The following is a 20,942-nucleotide window of genomic DNA, read 5'->3' as shown; positions in this document are numbered from 1 at the left end:
TACTAGTTTCCACACGCTGCTCCCCTGGGTTCTAGATTACCCTGTAGAGCCTGACCCAGCTCTTACCAGTCTCCAAACGCTGCTCCCCTGGGTTCTAGATTACCCTGAAGAGCCTGAAGCAGCTCTCACCAGTCTCCACACGCTGCTCCCCTGGGTTCTAGAATACCCTAATGAGCCTGACCCAGCTCTCACTTTCTCCAAACGCTGCTCCCCTGGGTTCTAGATTACCCTGAAGCACCTCACCCAGCTCTCACCAGTCTTCAAATGCTGCTCACCTGAGTTCTAGATTACCCTGAAGAGCCTGACCCAGCTCTTATCTGTCTCCAGGCGCTGCTCCCCTGGGATCTAGATTACCCTGAAGAGCCTGACCCAGCTCTTACCTGTCTCCAGACGCTGCTCCCCTGGGATCTAGATTACCCTGAAGAGCCTGACCCAGCTCTTACCTGTCTCCAGACGCTGCTCCCCTGGGATCTAGATTACCCTGAAGAGCCTGACCCAGCTCTTACCTGTCTCCAGACGCTGCTCCCCTGGGATCTAGATTACCCTGAAGAGCCTGACCCAGCTCTTACCTGTCTCCAGACGCTGCTCCCCTGGGATCTAGATTACCCTGAAGAGCCTGACCCAGCTCTTACCTGTCTCCAGACGCTGCTCCCCTGGGATCTAGATTACCCTGAAGAGCCTGACCCAGCTCTTACCTGTCTCCAGACGCTGCTCCCCTGGGATCTAGATTACCCTGAAGAGCCTGACCCAGCTCTTACCTGTCTCCAGACGCTGCTCCCCTGGGATCTAGATTACCCTGAAGAGCCTGACCCAGCTCTTACCAGTCTCCAAACGCTGCTCGCCTGGGTTCTAGATTACCCTGAAGAGCCTGACCCAGCTCTTACCTGTCTCCAGACGCTGCTCCCCTGGGATCTAGATCACCCTGAAGAGCCTGACCCAGCTCTTACCTGTCTCCAGACGCTGCTCCCCTGGGATCTAGATTACCCTGAAGAGCCTGACCCAGCTCTTACCTGTCTCCAGACGCTGCTCCCCTGGGATCTAGATTACCCTGAAGAGCCTGACCCAGCTCTTACCTGTCCCCAAACGCTGCTCCCCTGGGTTCTAGATTACTCTGAAGAGCCCTGCTGCGAATGTGGTGAAGGTAGGAAAAGTCAGAAGGTCAGGGCAGGATCCCCAAATGCCCCTAAGGGAAAAGACACACAGAAGAAGTAACTGGCCCACAAAAGGAAAGGCGGACACAGGAAGGCAGGTGTACAGTTATTTTAGTTACATGTTCATTCATACTTTTCACTTCCGGTACCAGCAGAGATTTTTTACAAAATGGGAAATCCCAAGACACTATAAACAAATTAAACTAATACTAAGTAGCTGTTTATCTAAAGATTAAAATAACACAAAATAAATGAGTCCTTTCCAACAATAAAAATATACAAAAAGTCTGTAAAAAATATATACAAAGTCATTAAAGTGCACTGTACAAAAACTACATCTATGCACGTTACTTCAGAGACGACCTGACCATGGCTGATTCAAGGTCTTTGCTGCTGCTCTCTTAATGTTCTCTGGGTCGTGACACACTCTCTCGAGATGGTCCTGGTAGGAACACGCAAGGGAGACAGCAGGTAACATCAGCAGCAATGTGTGGGCTCCAAAGTTTTAAAATATAAATGAGCTGCTGCTATTTAAGTCTGCTTAAATGGAGATGAGTAGCACTGCAGACAAATGATACAGAGGAAGACTCACCTGTTTCTGTTCCCTTTTTATTGCAGCTGGTGGCAAGCATGATGCTCGTAAGTACTCACTTTAAATACTTGTGCTATTTACTAGGTTTTGATTTGCTCTTGGACTGGAAACCAGTGAAAGTTGAAGGTTACGATGAGGACATTGGGGGACATCACAAGTTGGGCCGTATTCCGGCAGTAAATCCGCTGGGATATCGCTCAATGCTTATAGTGTTACCACAACCAGGCCCGAGCTATTAGCGACGGATCCTGAGTTGTGGTGGAGCGGTAAGCCCCCATTTATATTGGGCCCATTGCACCCAATGGGGCATTTTTGGTGCAATTGCTGCGGTAATTGCACCGAAAATGGGTGGGAAGTCAGCATATTTACCTCCAGCTCTGAGCTGGGGGTGAATCTGCTGACTTTCCACCCAACTCATAGTAATAGCATCACCGCCGTATTTTTACTGCTCCGCCCAACTTGTGATGGGCCCATTATCTTTAAGTCTCTGAAGTAGGAATTACATTCGAAACACTGCCTTAGCTAGACACTATTTTGCAGCCGTGTGTATCCTGCAGTCTGTTAACGCAGCTTACGTTTCAAAACCTAAATGCGCTGCTGCTATTTAAGTCTGCTTATAGAAAGAAGAGTGGCACTGTGTACACATGATACAGAGGAAGCCTCACCTGTTTCTGTTCCCTTGTAATTGTAGCTAAAGACCCGATTAGTAATTACTCACTTTAAATACTCTTGATGTTCAATTGATTTTGATTTGCTCTTGTACTGGAAACCAGTTTAAGGTTCCAATGTAGACAGTATCTGCAAGTCTCTTGCTTTTCACTAGCACACCTCTGCAAAGTCCAGTGCTTCTAGGAGCTTTCACCAGGTGTAAAGAATCCTTCCACCAGGAGAAAGTACGTCCTTGGAATTTGAGTACTTTAACAGAGAAAAGCATATGATATTTTATTTGAGATGGTACGTCTTAGGCTGCCAAGGAGTCCCAGCCTTTACAGCACAACACCAAAGATTGATGAAGGGATGGGAAAGGTCTTTATGGCACGATTAGGGCCTGATAGAGACCATTGGGCGTCTACTTTCGTTCAGCTGCTTCAGTACCTCATATATCCCTGCGTTAATGGCGCACCTTGAGTTTCTGGTTATGCTCCTGACAGATGATTACTGCATGTTCATTTAAATAACAACTCAATAATTGCCCCCCTATGTTTCAAGCTAAAATCCCCCATCAGATTGGACTACCTGCTCCCTCTCCTCATCCACCAGGGTCTCTATTAATCCAGGGGTGATCCATGCGAAGCTTGTGGGAATAAAGCCAAAGTCAACCCTACATCCAACCTGCCTAGTAGTGAGGCAGTGCCCCTGGGTTATTGCCATTTTTTCTAGATCTCAACACTGCCTACAGCTGCCAGGTAGTAAAGCTAATCAGGCTTAACTCTCAGCTACACCCCCTCGCTTAGCAGACATGACCACACTAACCATCATGGGTTAGATATCAGGCTAAATAATCACCCTGCCACTGCATAGTGTCTTGCCCTGAGGCCTTGGTTAAACCTATCCTGGGTAAACTCTATTTGGACACACATAACTGTGCAAGGTCTATAAAACATGTGACTCATATCGCTTTACTACTTTGATATCAATATACTGGGCCCCACTGTAACGTGGCTCACTGATAGCTTTGCTGCTGCTATTCATAACAGTGTCCCAATAAATTACCAACATCATGCAAGTAACCGGGGTGTGTGAAAAAAGAAGGCAGAGTTGCCCTCCTGGTCTTGACACTGATGTCCTGTCCTACAGGATCCTTGAAAGTTTATATCTGGGATTATGGACCCCCAAACCTATATGCTAAGGATATTCCAAGTGACCGAGGAGTTCTGGGACCAAATAGAGGAATAAGGCCAAAGCCTGAGTGTCTTTATAAGGTCACGGAACACAGAGGTGACCTGCAATATGCTTTTTTACGTATCGTAGGGGACATTTTATTCCTTAGGATACAGAGCCATACACTGGGCATCATAACAAGTTTGGAGGTGTGGTGACGGAATTACCGCAAAACTACGAGATTGGCCTTGAAGTGGAGGATTTTTCTGCAGTGTAATGCTTGAGCTAAAGCCTCCACTTCAAGGCCAGTTTTACCGTGGTGGAACTATCACTCGTGGTCAATCCGTCAACATCCCCATGGAGTCCTCTGGCTCTGAAAATGTGAACCAACATGGCCATTCCATACTTGGAATCCTGTGGAAAATCCACAGAATCCAGGTGTTATATAATGGTAACCGATGTTGGCAATCATTCCGCAGATTTACCACTGAATTACCACCAAAATAAGACTGAGGTCCACTGGTATCACCTTTAATAAGTGTCCTCACTTTATGTATTCTTAGAGATTTTCCAGCTGCTGATACATAGACTCAAAATTCAACCTGTTTGTAGTAATAAACAAATAATGTGCAGTTTCTAATGTGTTGCAGAAAAATAGTTTAAGCATTTTAATTAAATGCATTTAAAAAAGCAATAGCATGCAGATTCAGGCTCGCGTGTGTAAAACCCTAGCAGTAATGAAGGCATCATGAAGTAGGACACAGACAACAGACTTCAAGTTCAAACAAATAATATATTTATCAACTTAAATGTCAGGATGGTTGAAGGCCTAAGTTGCCCTGTGCTAAGGTGGGATTTCCCTACCAGAACACAACTAAAGAAAGTCTGAGTCAGAATGTTCAATTTAATAGTCTGTCTGTATTCAAAACCTAATCTTGCCCTCACAACTACAACAAACAAATGTGCGAGGATGTCAAAGTCAAAGGGTAGAGGGCTTGCTGTGTGTGTGTGTTTGTGTGTGTGTGTGTGTGTGGATGCGTCTTCCGTGGAATGTAGAGTGTATGTAGTTCCTGGAATGGAAGGAGCTGATGTCTGTGAGAGATGGTTGGGGAGGCCGAGGAGGATGACTGAATACTAACGGGCCTATATAAGACTTTCCTGAATAACGTCTTGTAACAACACAATCCTGAAGTCTGATGCCTCATATGTCACTTGGCGACGACGGTGGGCATGGGTGAATGATCAAGATTGGGAGCATGTTGAGAGGAGTAGGGCTAAAGCACATTGTTTTTCACTGTATTGCTATACTGGTGTTTTGCCCTTCGAGTTGAGCAGAGGGAGACGGGTGAGTTGTAAGTTATGTCCCCCGTGGATGAAAAGAGCAAGGGGGACATGAGACAGTATTTTGCAAGCGAGGTGTATTGAAGAGAGACAAGTAGTAAGCAAAAGGAACTATGACAGAAAAAAGACTGTCAGCGTGAGCTGTGTGGGGATTGGAGATGTGGTGAGAGCAAGGTTACCTGCACATTTAAGAGACGGTCTGTTGAAGTGGTCCAAACACTGTCGAGTGATGGAAGTCTTTCCTAATGCGGTTTTGATGGAAGGTGGGAGGACGTGGAACATGAGAAGAGTGGCGCGAATGGAAGAGCATGAAAGAGCATGAAAGCTCTGAGCTGGTGAGTGAGGAGAGGATGAACAAGACAGGAGGGAGGACAATGGACTAAGGTGGGGGTGTGATATGAGGATGAGAGGAGTGGTTGGTGGAAACAGGTAATCCATAAGGAAGGGGAGAATTGCAGGGAGATTTGCGAATCATGTTATGGGATTATGTAAAATTTTGAGGAAGTGTGCTGTGTCGAAGTCTGTGTACTCTGTGTGCATGTGTGAAGGGTGTGGATGGGTGTTCCCTAAAATGTAGGATGTACGTAGGTTCTGGAATTGATGGAACTGATTTCAGTGAGAGACTGTTGGGGAGGCCGAGGAGGATGGCTGAATACTAAGGGCCTATATAACACTTTCCTGAATAAAGGATATAACAACAGGATCCTGAAGTCTGATGCCTCATACTTCACTAAGAAACTGTATTAAGGTTCTGAGCTTTATCCATCTCACAACCTTCTCTCAGCTCCCCTTCCCCAAGCATAAGAAAGTTTCATAAAAAAGAAAGTTTTAAGGTTTTACCTTTATACATTTCAAGGCAATATAATTCAAGGTCAAATGTAGGGTTTCCCGACCCCAAGTTTCAAATAATGTAATCCAAACCAAAGAGGTCTTGAGATAAGAAAGTTCCGTAAAAAAGAGCGTCTTAAGGTTTACCTTTATCCATTTCAAGACAATATAGTTCAGAGTCAATCCTGGGGTTTCTCTTCCCCCTTGAAGCTCCGTTCCCAAGACAACACAAAAAGGTTGCCCAGTCTCTGGGGTCCCTTCGCTAAGACTTCAAATAATATAATCCAAACAAAAGAAGTCTTGAGACTCTGTTCCGAAAACAACACAAAAAGGTCACCCACTCTCAGGGTTTCCTTCCTCAAGACTGCAAATAATAGAATCCAAACAAAAGAGGTCTTGAGTCCCTGTGATCAAAAACCACAAAAGGTTGCTAAGTCTCAGGGTTCCCTTCCCCACGACTTCAAATAATAGAATCCAAACAAAAGAGGTCTTGAGGCTCTGTTCCCAAGACAACACAAACAGGTTGCCCAGTCACAGGGTACCCTTCCCCAAGACTTCAAATAATAGAATCCAAACAGTGTGCATCTCGGGCTCCAGAATGGCTCAGCATGGCTCCCATCAGCGCCTCACCTCTCTCTCCATTCCTTTACACCCGTTCTGTATAAAAGGGTTGCAGATGTGAGTCCTTTCTCTTAATTGACTGACTATAGTTAGGCTTATTAGTGGGACATGCCCGGTCTTTGCATAGGTACTCCTTGAGGCCCTCTTCTTCGTCTCAGTACCAAAATGCTGTTTCAGCACACTGGTGTTCATTGCTCTCAGTCGCCTCTTCCTCGTCCCAGTACTGTTAAATGTCATATGAGGGAAAGTGATGGGAACGGACCTACAATAGCCCATAAAGGTGTGGGTAGGGTCAGGTTTGTGATCTATAGCAAAAGGAGGGTAACGTGTCTTGCCTAAGGGGTCCCCATATTTAGACCTTTTTGCCCTTTCCCTCGTACGTCTAGACTGATAGTATCTCATACCCTTTTCTCGATCAATGGCACATGGAGAACAATATCCCATTACTGTCCTTGCAATAGATGGTTCCTTATGGAAAGAAAATTGGGAAATATTGTGTCTTGCCTGAGTATGTCTCTCTCCCAGTCCCCAGGAACCCAGGAACCCTCCACCAAGATGACCCTTCCTCGCTTCTCCACCCCCAGGGTCTGGATCCAAGAGCAATGGCATTTCCCTGGCCACCTGTGCAGAAGATCCCAAGGGAGTGGAAGTGAGAACACCCTCAGGTTTCTCATACAGTGCACAAGTACATCTGCTACCATACACGGGTCCTTATCAGACAATGGCTTTAAAGTTTTACAGAACGCTATTTTAGTAATCCTTTAAACAGCTTTGATTACGTGCCGTATGTGAGCTCCATGGATCAAGCAGCTGGCATTGTGACATCACATCTGAAGAGTAATAACTGACTACAGAGCACTAGTCATTTTCTTATTACAGGTCAGTAGCGATGTCACAACTAGGCTGTAATAAGAACATTATTTACAGTTGTTCATTGTGGGATTGGAAAAACCACCACTGCACAATCAATTCATTTCAGTAATCTCACTATTTCAGACTCTATTTCTGGTCACAGAGAATCAATATTTTGAGTTTTCCTAAATGAGCCACATGGGTACCGCTCATCCCAAACAGGGCAGCGTTTCAGCCTAGGCTGCTGAATATAAAATGCAGCTGTGCCGCTGGAACACATGATTTACAGGGTAAATCATTAGACACGCTGTCTGTAACACAAAGCCCTGTTTAGAGTGTAACCATAACTAGCGACGTAGCTAGTGAAAGGTCACAGATACAAACATGTTACGCCCACCTGGCTCCCACAGGGGCGTCGGTCGGACCTGGACAGCTGCAGTCTCCACCCACGTGATGCGTAGTGCAGCGATGACTGACTGGATCTGCCTTCCTAATCTTGTCTGCTTAACCCGTAGAAATATTCTCCTGCAAGTGGAGAGATGGATTTAGCCACTTGTGGATTCAAGTGATGGCACCCCCACAGTCCTCCCCAAATAATCACCTCCTAAATGCCCTCACAGCAATCTCACCTTATATTCTTGAAAGATGAGCTCTTCATCCTGTATGGATTTGCAGGGGCGCGTCGATTCCAGTTACTTCACTGGTTTGAAGGCTCGGGAGAGTTCCAGAGAGTATTGACTCTGAGGTTCCTGGTGAGGACCAGTAAGTATTAAGTTCATAGAGTTCAATTTGTCCGATGTTCACTCTTGTTCCCCCCTTCCTTTCTTGTCTTGCAGCTGGCTCGTGAAAAGATGCTCTTGTGGCAGCTGGTGGCACTCAGGTAAGAGTCTGTATTACCCAAGCTGTACGGTAAATGTTGCACGAGGAAAACGTGTTGTTTTGTCTCTCTTTACAGATGCGGCATGTAAAAATATGGAGAGTCACAAAAGGATGCCGCCGGTGGTAAATCAGGTAAGTCTATGGTGGTAAGAATTATATTTGTTGGTTCCCTCGGCTCACCTTGTGGTTTTCTTTTGTCTCCTAGGTGCCGAAGTTCAGCGAAGAAATGATGGAGGCAGCGCCGACCCGAAGGATGCTGTGAAGACTGGTGAGTATGGTGCGGCGCTGCAGCTGGAGGTGCGGCGCGTGCAGAAATGATGTTCTTTACAGGTCCGGAGACAAGATGGATCCAGAATCAGGTGTGGAATAGAAATAAGTTTGTTTTCTAACCTTGTCCCTTTCTTTCCTCTTTCTTTCAGGAGCTCCGGATTCGAGGTGGGCGTGGCAGAAGACTGGATGCAGGCTGCAGGCACGGTGAGTGTTACGCTGCTGGATGCAGAAGAACGCGAAGCGTGTGTTGCTGGTCGGGTGTGATTTAAATAGCCTCAAAAGTAGTCCCAGGTAAGAAGTCCCTAGAAACACACCCGAGTAAAAAAATCATCCCTGTAGAAAAATAGTCCCTTTCAGGCTTCATGTTGGATTGGAGTCATTTGCAGCATGGTCTGCCTTAGGTAAGTAATGACTATGAGCCTGGTGCCTTAGGCGCCAGGACTGATTCCTACTATGAGCCTGGCGCCTAAGGCGCCAGGACTGAACCCAGATAGCCCCTAGCCGGGGCTGCTGAGGTCTTACTAAATGTCTAGATGCCTGCTCCCGGGGTTGATGGGCTTGGTCCGGATGCCTGGGGGTAGGCATCATGACAGCACTCCCCCCCAAGGCCCCTCCTAAAGTTCTTCTTCCCCTGGGCCCTGGTTTGTCTGGGAAGTTCCGATGGAATCTTTTCACCAACCGAGGTGCATGGACCTGGTCACTAGGTTGCCATGACCTTTCTTGTGGTCCGTAGCCCTTCCAATCGATTAAATAAAAAAGTTTTGATTTAACCATCTTGGAGTCCAGGATATTTTTTACCTCGAATTCAGGTTCTCCATCTATCAAGATGGGGTCGGGTGGTTTGGTTAATCTTGTTCCTGGTTGAACTGGTTTTAAAAGTGAAGCATGAAAGACAGGATGAATGCGCATATTAGAGGGTAATTCCAATTTGACGGCTACCAGGTTGATAATGGCCTTAATAGCGTAAGGTCCCAAATATCTAGGGTTAAAAGTCTGAGTTCCCTTCAGAGGTATGTGTTTTGTAGCCAGCCAAACTTGATCCCCAATCTGGTATTGTGGAGTTTCACTTCTATGTTGGTCAGCATTTTTCTTATATTTCTCTTTTGCTTGTTTCAAATGTTCTGTTGCCTCTTTAAAGGCTTGTGTAATAGTAGCATGCAAATGACTAACTGCAGGCATTTCTAAATGCTGAGGCAAATCTAGTTCTGATGTTCTAGGGTGATGTCCATATATGGTATACAAGGGGCTTTGTCCGGTTCCTGAATGTACAGAGTTATTGTATGCATACTCGGAAATCCATAAAATATCTTTCCAATTACTTTCGGTCTGGTGTAGCATGCAACGTAGGTACTGTTCAAGGGTCTGGTTGGTCCTCTCCGTCTGACCATTGGTCTGGGGATGGTGACTGGTTGATAACCTCACGTCGATTTGCGCCAGTTGACAACATTTCTTCCAAAAATGTGAAATGAATTGACTACCTCGGTCAGAGACCAATACAGAAAGAAATCTGTGTATTCGAACAATGTTTTCGAGGAACTCCTTGGCCAGAATTGAAGCAGAAGCTAATCCCTTTAGAGGAATAAAGTGGGCCATCTTGGAAAAAAGATCCACAATAACTAGAATGGTGTTAAATCCATTAAATGGAGGTATATCTGTAATAAAGTCTAACGATAAGGTGTGCCATGGTGTAGGTGGAATATCCAAAGGTTGTAAGAGGCCAGCTGGTTTTTTCTTCTGACTTTTGTTTTGGGCGCAAATGCCACAAGACATTACAAATGACTTTACGTCTATTCGCCAGGTGGGCCACCAGAATTGTCTCTTAATTTTAGCTTCAGTTTTTGTGATACCTGGGTGTCCTTCCATCAGGGTGTCATGATAATTGGAGATGACTAGTTCTTGTAGCTCCTTGTGTGGTAGAAATAGTCGCCCTTGATAATAAGGCAGGTCATTGATGACTGAGTAGTCTGGGCCTTTCTTCACCCAGTCCTGCAGGGCTGTTGGATCGAAGAGTTGTTGGATCTTTACTTGAATATCCTCTAGTGTCTGTAGAGTGGTTATGCCAAGAATTCTTTGTTCTGAAATTATGTGCAATCAAAACAATACAGTCAGCCAAGTTCCATAATAGTTACAGGTAGGAACTGGCATAATAAGCAAGTGCATACGCAGAGATATTAATTCCAAGTGATTGGCCAATGTCCGTTAGGCTAAGGTTAGGCTGTCAGGAGTCCGTGTTATGGAGCCAACACTTCGTGCTATGTTTGAACCGGTTGAATGAAGGTTCTGCACGTAGATGTGGGGGGATGGTGTTCCATAGTTTGGATGCTTGGACCGGGAAGCTAGCTCCACCCGAGTTGTGGAGTTTAAATCTCGGTATGGTCAAGGTGTTAGTTTGGGCTACTCTAAGAGGTCTCAAGGCAGAGTGTGGTGTGAAATGGTTAGTGAGGTATGCTGGAGCAAGGTTAGCCCTAACATTGTGTGTGAGGGCAAGCGTTTTCAGGGATATTCTATGCTTGACAGGGAGCCAGCGTAGGTTACGTCTGGTCTCAGATATGTGAGCTTTTTTGGGGATGTTAAGGGCAGCTCTGATTGCATTGTTTTGGACTACTTGTAATTTATTAATATTTTTGTGGCTAGTGCCCAAGTAGAGGGCGTTGCAGTAGTCTATTTTGGAGAGGACTAGTGCTTTCGCGAGAGTGATACAGTTGGGTGCGGAGATGAATGGTCTGCATGCAGTGATAAGCTTGCAAGTGTAAGCAGCTGATGACGCTACTGCATTAGTTTGTTTAGAGAGGGATAAGGTAGCATTGATGTAGATACCAAGAGTTTTAGTGTTATTAGAGACTGAGATGAGATTGCCATCTATGGTAAAGGCTTTGAATGAAGGATTGAGATTTTTAAGTTTGGCATGAGTGCCTAAGATGATCAGCTCGGTTTTATCGTCATTGAGACACAAGCCATGGTGTGCCATCCATGCTTGTATAACGGAGTAGATTTCATTAAGGGTCGTGCTGTCTATTTCGTAGTCACCCGTGATAGGAAAGAGTATCTGGGTGTCGTCCGCATAGTTGGTATACGTAACACCCAGATAGTCTAATATATCGAATAGGGGTTTCGTGAATATATTATAAAGTGTCGGGGACACGCATGAGCCTTGCGGGACACCACAAGGTACTGGGGCCGGCTCGGCAGAATCTGTGGGAGAGAAGACCCTCATGGTTCTGTTCACCATGAAGGAGCTGATCCATGCCGTGGCTGCATCTGAAAAGTGGGCTGCAGATTTCAGGTGTTGACAGAGTGTTTGATGGTTAACCAAATCAAACGCTGCTGACAGGTCAAGCAACAAAAGGAGTGCAAGTTTGCCATGGTCTTTCAAGGTTTGGATCTGGGTGGTAAGGTCAATTAGTGCAGTTTCCGTACCGTTTCTCGGTCGGAAGCCTGATTGCCTGAGCCCTAGGAGATTATTAGCTTCTAGATAAGCCTGTATTTGTAGGTAGGCTGCTCTGTCCAGTATTTTTAATAGGAACGGTACAGTTGTTATTCGTCTGTAATTAGACGGGTTGGCTGGGTCAAGCGTAGGTTTTTTGAGGAGTGGAATGACCCAAGCATCTTTAAGGTTGTCAGGAACTATTCCATATTTGAAAGAGGCATTGATGAGATTGGTGATGAAAGGCGCCAGATCGTGTGCAGCTGCTTTAACAATCGGGGCAGGGCAGGCATCACCTTGGCAGTTTGAAGGTTTTAGTTTCCTGATGATGTTTTCTACTTCCCACGTTGAAAGGGGTGAGAAGCTGAAAGGTTTACAAGTCGTCTGGAAGGTTGGAGGTATGTTAGGAGGTTGTTTGTGGTTAGGGTCCGCAGATAGCATGGATTTTTTTGCGTTAATTTTAGGCTCTCTGGATGTTGCTACACCATAGTGCGTCAGTAATACATTTGTCAGTCGGGGGAATAGGGGATTCTAATTCTTTGAGTATTTTGAAGAGTTCTTTAGTGTTGGATTCCGCTTGTGTAATCCTTTTGTTATAGGAGTCTTTTTTGGCTAGGAGTATGGCTTCTTTGTAGCTAGAGGATACTAGGGTTAGTTCAGATTTGTTGGGAGCTGTGGGGTGTTTTTTCCAAAGTGCCTCAGCGGTTCTTTTGGCTTTACGTAGTTCTCTTAACTGTGGCGTGAACCATGTGTTAAGGTGACGCTGTGGTTTCGGTTTCCGCAGTTTTAGCGGGGCAATGGAATCCAGAGCTTTAAGTATAGCCTGGTTGTAAGTATCCACTAGAGCTGTAGGGTCTGCATCTGAATCAATATTATTCAATATGGGGAGTAGTATAGGTAGGAGTTTGTCGGGAGTAATGTCTTTCTTGTTTCTCGTGCGGATGGCAGGGGCGATGATGGGCGCCAAATGAGTAGTGATAGCTTTGATAGCAAAGGTTAATTTGTGATGGTCTGACCAGATGCATGGGTCATTAGATAGGAGGTCAATAGAGCAATTGATGTGTGAGAGCCAGTCTAGAGTTCTACCTTTGATATGGGTGGATTCGTGGATGATGTGCGTGTGACCCAAATCAGATAATGTATTGGCTAAGTCAAGGGCGTTAGTGTCTTTAGGATCGTTGAAACCGAGGTTAAAGTCCCCAAGTAGGATGGTTTGCGAGTTAGGTTTGGTGTTTATGGATATATGGATATGTTTATGCAATGTCCTCTGTGAAAGAGGAGATAGGTCCTGGTGGTCGATAAATGAGGTGCACGGTGGCCGTATGATTAGGTGAGAGGGGTAGCTTAATTGACAAAGATTCGGCAGACGGGATTTGCGCATCTTGGATGATTTTGATGTCGAAGGTATTTCTGTATATGAAGGCAAGTCCGCCTCCCTTTGTTTGAGTGGTGTTTCTGCCAGATCTTATAATGGCATAATCATTAGGTATTGCGAGGGCCAGAGATGGGCCGGATGCGGCATTAAGCCAGGTTTCAGTGACTGCAAGGACATCAAGGTTTTCATAGGTTATAAAGTCAAGATTTGACTCCTCACGTGTTGGTGGCATTATTTATCCCATTACTGGATTGAGTAGAAGAAGTTCTACACAGAAGAGAGCGAATCAGATATCACAGGCCTCCGGCAAACATACTTTAAGGTCTTCTCATTTGATTCAGACGTTTTTCGGCACGTTTATATAAACAATTTCACACGCCTGTATTGTGGGCGGATTTGAAGCTTTAAAATACAAGAGACAGTCATATGAAAGCTTTTAAGATAACATCAGTTAGTATGCTGATACCTATATGCATATGCTTCCCTTAATGGTGGAGGCAATGAAGGTAGACTCATTCCCATTTAGTATAATACGCTTCTATAACATTTTGTTTTTAAAAATTGTCATGGTAGGTCATGTGATTTTTCTACTTTCCAAGTCAGTTCATGGTAAGTGCTAGAAAAGAAAGTGGTAAAGTAGAGAAATTGCTAAGTAGCACACATCTCAGCTTGACCTCCTAACCAATGTGTGATCCTGGGCATCTCATTTAATATTGTATTGCCAAACCTGTCAAAATTGCCAGTCCTTGAACCTTTCAGAATGGTCACCCTTCATAGTGATTTCTTTCTCAAGTTATGATTTTCACAAAAGACCCACTCATCGTTTCACTGGCTATAGTGTTGCTTCCTCTATAGTAATGGTTGAATTAATACAATTCACACCACAGTCAGTTGGGGGCAATTCATGGATTATTTGCGCCGAAAAAAACGAGATTTGTGCGCCATTCTGCCCGCAAATCCCTATTTAACAAATAGGGATTTGCGGGCAGAATGGCGCACAAATCCCGTTTTTTTCTGCTCAAATAATTCATGAATTACCCCCAGTTGTTTCTTTTTTCTCTAATGGCAACATTATGTAAAAACCATGTGCTTCTACGAATCTCAATCTGTCTGGATACAGGCACCTTCCTTGTAGATAAATCTTCATCCACTATCTATACTATGTGTAGCTTTCTCCTTGCTTCCCATGTGTCTCCTGTATCCATGCCTAAGCACAACTGCATTCTGGGAGGCAGCTAATCTGAGTTGTCTGTCTATTCTACATGATGTGCACCTTTTTCATACGATCTGTAGCCTTCATGTATACTATGGTCGGAATACCTTTCTCGTTGCAAATATTGATGAAAAGTGCCCTGCACCTAGGCCAGAACACAGAATCCTCATCATGGACTGCTAATGTTGGCCTTGAAATGCTTCTAGTTTATCATTTTGATTAAATCAGGAGGGTCCACTTGGACTGGCAGGGAGTATGCTGTGAGGCAACACATCAAGCTATGTTTTGTGATCCCGACGAGGGGTACGTGACCAGATATTTTTGATCCCTTTATTTCTTTGTTTGGTGGAGGTGGTCCCAAAGCTGTCTGCGCCCAGAGCCCCCAAATTGATTAAGATGGCCCTGGTGCAGTGCATGGAAGTGCACGTTTCATCGTCTTCCTACACTTTTATTTTAAAGCAAAGGTTTCTTTTTCAAATAAAAGTATATTAACCGTAATACTTAATTTAAAAAGTAGAGGCGCCTCACTCCCGGCCGCTCCTGCCCAATTCGACCAATGACTGAGGGGAATTAAATTGCAATTTCCTAGTTTAAGGAGGAAGGAGGGTCATGTGAAGGTCATTGACCTAACCTCTGCACATATCGACCCCAATGTCTCTGAGCAGGTCTTTAAAATGTCACCTGTCCGGGTGTCACGTGCTCCTGGGGGGCAATATCCTGGGATATTGGACCTTGTCTGTCTCCCACTGCAGGTACCAGTTTACTACGTGGTCTGGCAGCAGTCTGTGGGCAGCAGTCTGTGGGCAGCAGTCTGGGGGCAATGCCAGGATTATTGACTTACTCTGATTGCTTCTGAATCCTATAATGTCCCAAAGCTTTCTGACGTCATCTGGGATAATTCAGTTTGAGGCACACCCCAGAGTGTGAACTGTGTACAGTGTGACCTGGTGTTCCTCCCTGTAAACTGTTGTCCTGTGATCTGATAGTTGGGCTGAATGGCAGCGATAGTGGCTCTCCCAATATGTTAAATAGGAGCTGGGAGAGTGGGTTCCATTTCCTGTACCCTACTTTTATCTGAGGAACCCTTATGTTTGGTCGCCAGGGACATGTACATGTCTAATGAAGCTGTCACCAAACCCATCAAATGACAGAGCTTCAAACAGGAACCTTCAGTCCATCCATCCAACGCCTTCTCTGCCTCCAGGAGATCTCTGCCAAGGAACCAGGCAGCGGCTCACAAATACCTTGGAGATCCAGAAGAAGTCTGATGTTCTGTAGACTCTCTCTCTCTCTCTCCCCCACCATCTCTCTCTCTCTATCTCTCTATCTCTCACACTCTATCTCTCTTCCCCATTTCCTCCCTCTGTCTCTGTCTCTCTCTCTCTCCCTCTCCCTCTCTCTCTCTCCCACTCTCTCTCTTGCTCTCCCTCCATCTCTCTATCTCCCTCCCTATCTCGCTCTTTCTCCATCTATCTATCTCACCCTCCCTCTCTCCCTCTATCTCTATCACTCCGTCTTTCCCTCTCACCCTCTCTCTCGTCCTCTCTTTCTCTCTCGCTCACTCTCTCTCGCTCTCTCTCCCCTCTCTCTCTCTCTCTCTCTCCATCTCCCTCTACCTCCCTCTCCATCTCCCTCTCTCCCTCCCTCTCACACACTCTCTCTCTCCCTCTCTCTCTCTCCCACTCTCTCTCTTTCTCCCTCTCATTCCCCCTCTCTCTCTCTCTCCCTCTCTCACTCTCGCTCTCCTTCTCTTTCTCTCTTGTCCTCTCTCTCCCTCCCCCTCTCTCTCTGCCTCTCTCTCGCTCTCTCCCTCCCTCTCTGTCTCTCTCTCCCTCTCTCCTTCTCTCCCTCTCTCTCTCCCCCTCCCTCTCGCTCTTCATCTCTCTCTCTCTCTCTCTCTCTCTCTCTCTCTCTCTCTCTCTCTCTCTCTCTCTCTCTCTCTCCATCTTTCTCCCTCTATCTCTCTCCCCCTCTCTCTCTCACTCTCTCTCTTCCTCTCGCTCTCCCTCTTTCCCCCCTCTCTCTCTGCCTTTCTCTCTCTTCCTCGCTTTCTCACCCTCCCTATCTGTCTATCTCTCTGAATCTCTTTCTCTCGCGCCCCTCTATCTCCGTCTCTCTCTCTCTCCCTCTCGCTCACCCTCTCACTCTCCTTCTCTCTCTCCCCCTCTCTCTCTCGCACTCTCTCCCTTCCTCTTTCTCCCTCTATCTCTCTCTCCCTCTCACCCTCTCTCTCTCAATCTCTCTCTTCCTCTCTTTGTCTCTCTCTCTCTCCCTCCCCCTTCTCTCTCTGCCTCTGCCTCTCATCTCCCTCCCTCTCTGTCTCTCTCTCACTCTCTCCCTCTTTCTCTTACCCCCTCTCTCTCTCTCTCCCTCTCGCTCTCCCTCTCTCCCTCTTGCTCTCCCTCTCTCCGTCCTTCATCCCTCTCTCTACCTCTCTCTCTCTCACTCCCTCTCTCTGTCCTTCCCTCTCTCTCTCTCTCCCCCATCTCTCACACTCTCTTGTTCTCTCTCTCTTCCTCTCTCTTCCTCTCTCTCCCTCTCTCTCTCTCTCTCTTTCTCTCTCTATCTCTTGTTCTCCCTCTCTCTCCTTCTCTCCCTTTCCCTCTCGCTCTCGCCCTCTCTCTCTCCCTCTCTCTCCCTCTCTCTCTCTCCTTCTCTCTCACTCTCTCCCTCTCCCTCTCACTCTCTCTCTCCCTCTCGCTCTTCTTCTCTCTCTCTCCCCTCTCTCTCTCACTCTCTCTCTTTCTCTCTCTCAATCTCCCTTTCTCTCTCTCCCTTTCTCTCTCTCTCTCTCCCTCTCTCTCCCTCTCTCTCCTTCTCTCCCTCTCTCTCTCGCTCTCTCCCTCTCTCTCCTTCTCTCTCATTCTCTCTCTCCCTCTCTCCCTGTCACTCTCTCTCTGCCCCTATCTCTCTCCCCCTCTCCCTCCCTCTCTCTCCCTCCCTCCCCCTCTCTCTCCCTTTCACTCTCTCACCCTCCCTCTCACCCTCTCTCTCTATCTCGCTCTCTCGCGGTTCCTCTTACTCTCTCTTTCACTCTCACACACTCTCTCTCTCTCCCTCACTCTCCCTCTTTCTCTCTCTCTCTCGCTCCTTCTCTCCTCTCCCTCTCACTCTCTCTCCCTATCTCTCACCCTCTCTCTCTCTCCCCTTCTCTCTCTCTCTCTCTCCCTCTCCCTCTCCCTCTCCCTCTCCTTCTCCCTCTCTCCCTCTCTCTGCCTTTAACACATCTGATGTGGCTCTTGCATATTGTTTTCAGCAGGATATCATCCAAACAGCAGCAAATTTCACGCAGAGTTGGGATCCACATTCATCAATTAAATTAGCCCATGACTCTAAATGTACCCTCTGGTTTTCTCTGTTTCCCTTTCCCACAGTGATGACAGCCTTTCTCAGCATCCAGGGCAACCTGTCCATTTTCAGACCCTCTTTAAAGAGCTTTAGAACTGTAGTTCCCAGTGCAGCAATGAAGGACCTTCAGTGGGAAGCCATGGAAGCCTGGTGTCGTCTCATGGTGTGAAGAACCTTCAGCGGGAAGCCTGGTGTCGTCTCGTGATGTGAAGGACGTTCAGCGGGAAGCCATGGAAGCCTGGGGTCGTCTCGTGGTGTGAAGGACCTTCAGTGGGAAGCCATGGAGGCCTGGCGTCGTCTCGTGGCATGGAGGACCTTCAGTGGGAAGCCATGGATGCCTGGCGTCGTCTCGTGGCGTGAAGGACCTTCAGTGGGAAGCCATGGAAGCCTGGCGTCATCTCGTGGCATGAAGGACCTTCAGTGGGAAGCCATTGAAGCCTGGCGTCGTCTCGTGGCATGAAGGACCTTCAGTGGGAAGCCATGAAAGCTTGGCGTCGTCTCATGATGTGAAGGACATTCAGTGGGAACCCATGGAAGCTTGGCGTCGTCTCGTGATGTGAAGGACCTTCAGTGGGAAGCCATGAAAGCCTGGCGTCGTCTCGTGGTGTGAAGGACCCTCAGTGGGAAGCCATTTTTTTGTATTTTGTATTTATTTTATTTGTATGCGTTATCTCATGGTGTGAAGGACCTTCAAAGGGAAGCCATGGAAGCCTGGCGTCATCTCATGGTGTGAAGGACCTTCAGTGGGAAGCCATGGAAGCCTCGTGTCATCTCATGGTGTGAAGGACATTCAGTGGGAATCCATGGAAGCCTGGTGTTGTCTCATGGAGTGAAGGACCTTCAGTGGGAAGCCATGGAAGCCTGGTGTCATCTCATGGTGTGAAGGACCTTCTTTGGGAAGCCATGGAAGCCTAGTGTTGTCTCATGGAGTGAAGGACCTTCAGTGGGAAGCCATGGAGGCCTGGCGTCGTCTCGTGGTGTGAAGAACCTTCAGTGGGAAGCTATGGAAGCCTGGCGTCGTCTCGTGGCGTGAAGGACCTTCAGTGGGAAGCCATGGATGCCTGGTGTCGTCTCGTGGCGTGAAGGACCTTCAGTGGGAAGCCATGGAAGCTTGGCGTCATCTCGTGGCATGAAGGACCTTCAGTGGGAAGCCATGGATGCCTGGCGTCGTCTCGTGGCGTGAAGGACCTTCAGTGGGAAGCCATGGAAGCCTAGCGTCGTCTCGTGGCTTGAAGGACCTTCAGTGGGAAGCCATTGAAGCCTGGCGTCGTCTTGTGGCATGAAGGACCTTCAGTGGGAAGCCATGGAAGCCTGGCGTCGTCTCGTGGTGTGAAGGACATTCAGTGGGAAGCCATGGAAGCTTGGCGTCGTCTCGTGATGTGAAGAACCTTCAGTGGGAAGCCATGGAAGCCTGGCGTTGTCTCGTGGTGTGAAGGACCCTCAGTGGGAAGCCATTTTTTTTGTATTTTGTATTTATTTTATTTGTATGCTTTATCTCATGGTGTGAAGGACCTTCAAAGGGAAGCCATGGAAGCCTGGCGTCATCTCATGGTGTGAAGGACCTTCAGTGGGAAGCCATGGAAGCCTGGCGTCATCTCATGGTGTGAAGGACCTTCATTGGGAAGCCATGGAAGCCTGGTGTTGTCTCATGGAGTGAAGGACCTTCAGTGGGAAGCCATGGAAGCCTGGTGTTGTCTCATGGAGTGAAGGACCTTCAGTGGGAAGCCATGGAAGCCTGGTGTCGTCTCATGCTGTGAAGGACCTTCAGTGGGAAGCCATGGAAGCCTGGTGTTGTCTCATGGATTGAAGGACCTTCAGTAGAAAGCCATGGAATCCTGGCGTCGTCTGGTGGTGTGAAGGACCTTCATTGGGAAGCCATGGAAGCCTGGTGTTGTCTCATGGAGTGAAGGACCTTCAGTGGGAAGCCATGGAAGCCTGGTGTTGTCTCATGGAGTGAAGGACCTTCAGTGGGAAGCCATGGAAGCCTGGTGTCGTCTCATGCTGTGAAGGACCTTCAGTGGGAAGCCATGGAAGCCTGGTGTTGTCTCATGGATTGAAGGACCTTCAGTGGAAAGCCATGGAATCCTGGCGTCGTCTGGTGGTGCGAAGGACCTTCAGTGGGAAGCCATGGAAGCCTGGTATTTTCTCAAGGTGTGAAGGACCTTCTCATGGTGCATCTTTGTAATTGCTTTTCAAGTTTCCTTGGCTTGAAGTTGGATCTTTAGGGCTTCTCTCTCAATGGCCCAATTCCTGAGCAAGCTCAGGTTGCCAAAAAAGTATTTATTTCTCCTCAATAACACCTATGGTTACACCAGACATCCCCTCGCCGCTTGTCAAAATTTGTCTGAGGGAACGGGAAACTCCCATAGAGTACTCCTGCCCAGCGTTGGAAACACACATCATCCACGACTGACCAGAAGAAGAGTTCAATCGAAAGGGCTGGGTAATAGTAAGCAGACAAAAAAGAAAAGGAAAACCACAACAGAAAACAAGTCCAAAAATATGCCAACCCCTAATGGAAACAAGCGGAATAACTCTAGACACTTTATCCACAACTTGTCAGGAGGGGCCTCAGGTATAACTGCATCACAGCCAAAACAAAAGCAAGTGGCAGGGCAGTAAATAGGGGCTAGTTAAAAACAAAAACCAACCTAAAATAACGGCATTCTTGGAGAATCCTGAAATTCCTGAAGTGGTTAATCCACCCCAAGAAGTGGTTAATGCAAGCGTCCTGGCAGAGGTCCTGGTCAACGCAAGTGTCCTGGCAGAGGACGAGGCACTTCCTCCTGATCACCCGTATATGGTGTTTCCACCAAAGATGGAACCTATACAGGGTATAGCGCTTGAGTTGGCAGACGTGGCATCACAGAAATCAGAAACAAACAGATTATTTTAACGGCACAATAACGAGCTGGGAAACAACGCACACATTTGTAGGCCCATTCACATACACAAAGACCAAATAATAAAATGGTTTTATGCAATTCCACAGCTGAGGGCTTTGAGATCGGAGGACATACTTAGGAAGGTGCAGAAAGATCTGTTTGTTACTATGCCTCCAACTTTATTGCACAGATTGTCTGGAACAACTGTGATAACCTCAATTCCATTGGCTTTCAACTAGGTCACTTAAACACAACAGTGGAAATTGAGGTTTTCCTAGCCCCTGCACAGATTCAACAGCTCCCTGAAAATACAACGAAGAACAAATCAGAGGCAGTGAAAAA

General features: G+C 46.9%; 1 long non-coding RNA gene across 1 annotated transcript in view; it reads left to right on the top strand.

Moving 5' to 3' along the window:
- The first annotated feature begins 1,768 nt into the window (after window positions 1–1,768).
- Window positions 1,769–20,942, top strand: part of LOC138565999 (uncharacterized) — a 132,435-nt gene continuing 113,261 nt past the window's right edge. Inside the window, exon 1 of the long non-coding RNA XR_011301773.1 lies at window positions 1,769–1,790. This is a non-coding gene — a long non-coding RNA (uncharacterized lncRNA). The remainder of the gene's footprint in view (window positions 1,791–20,942) is intronic.

Source organism: Ambystoma mexicanum, chromosome 1p, assembly GCF_040938575.1.
Source record: "Ambystoma mexicanum isolate Mex_15411 chromosome 1p, UKY_AmexF1_1, whole genome shotgun sequence".
NCBI classification, from domain to species: domain Eukaryota; kingdom Metazoa; phylum Chordata; class Amphibia; order Caudata; family Ambystomatidae; genus Ambystoma; species Ambystoma mexicanum.
Note: the sequence above shows the minus strand (reverse complement) of the source record. Positions and strands in the feature narration are given on the sequence as shown.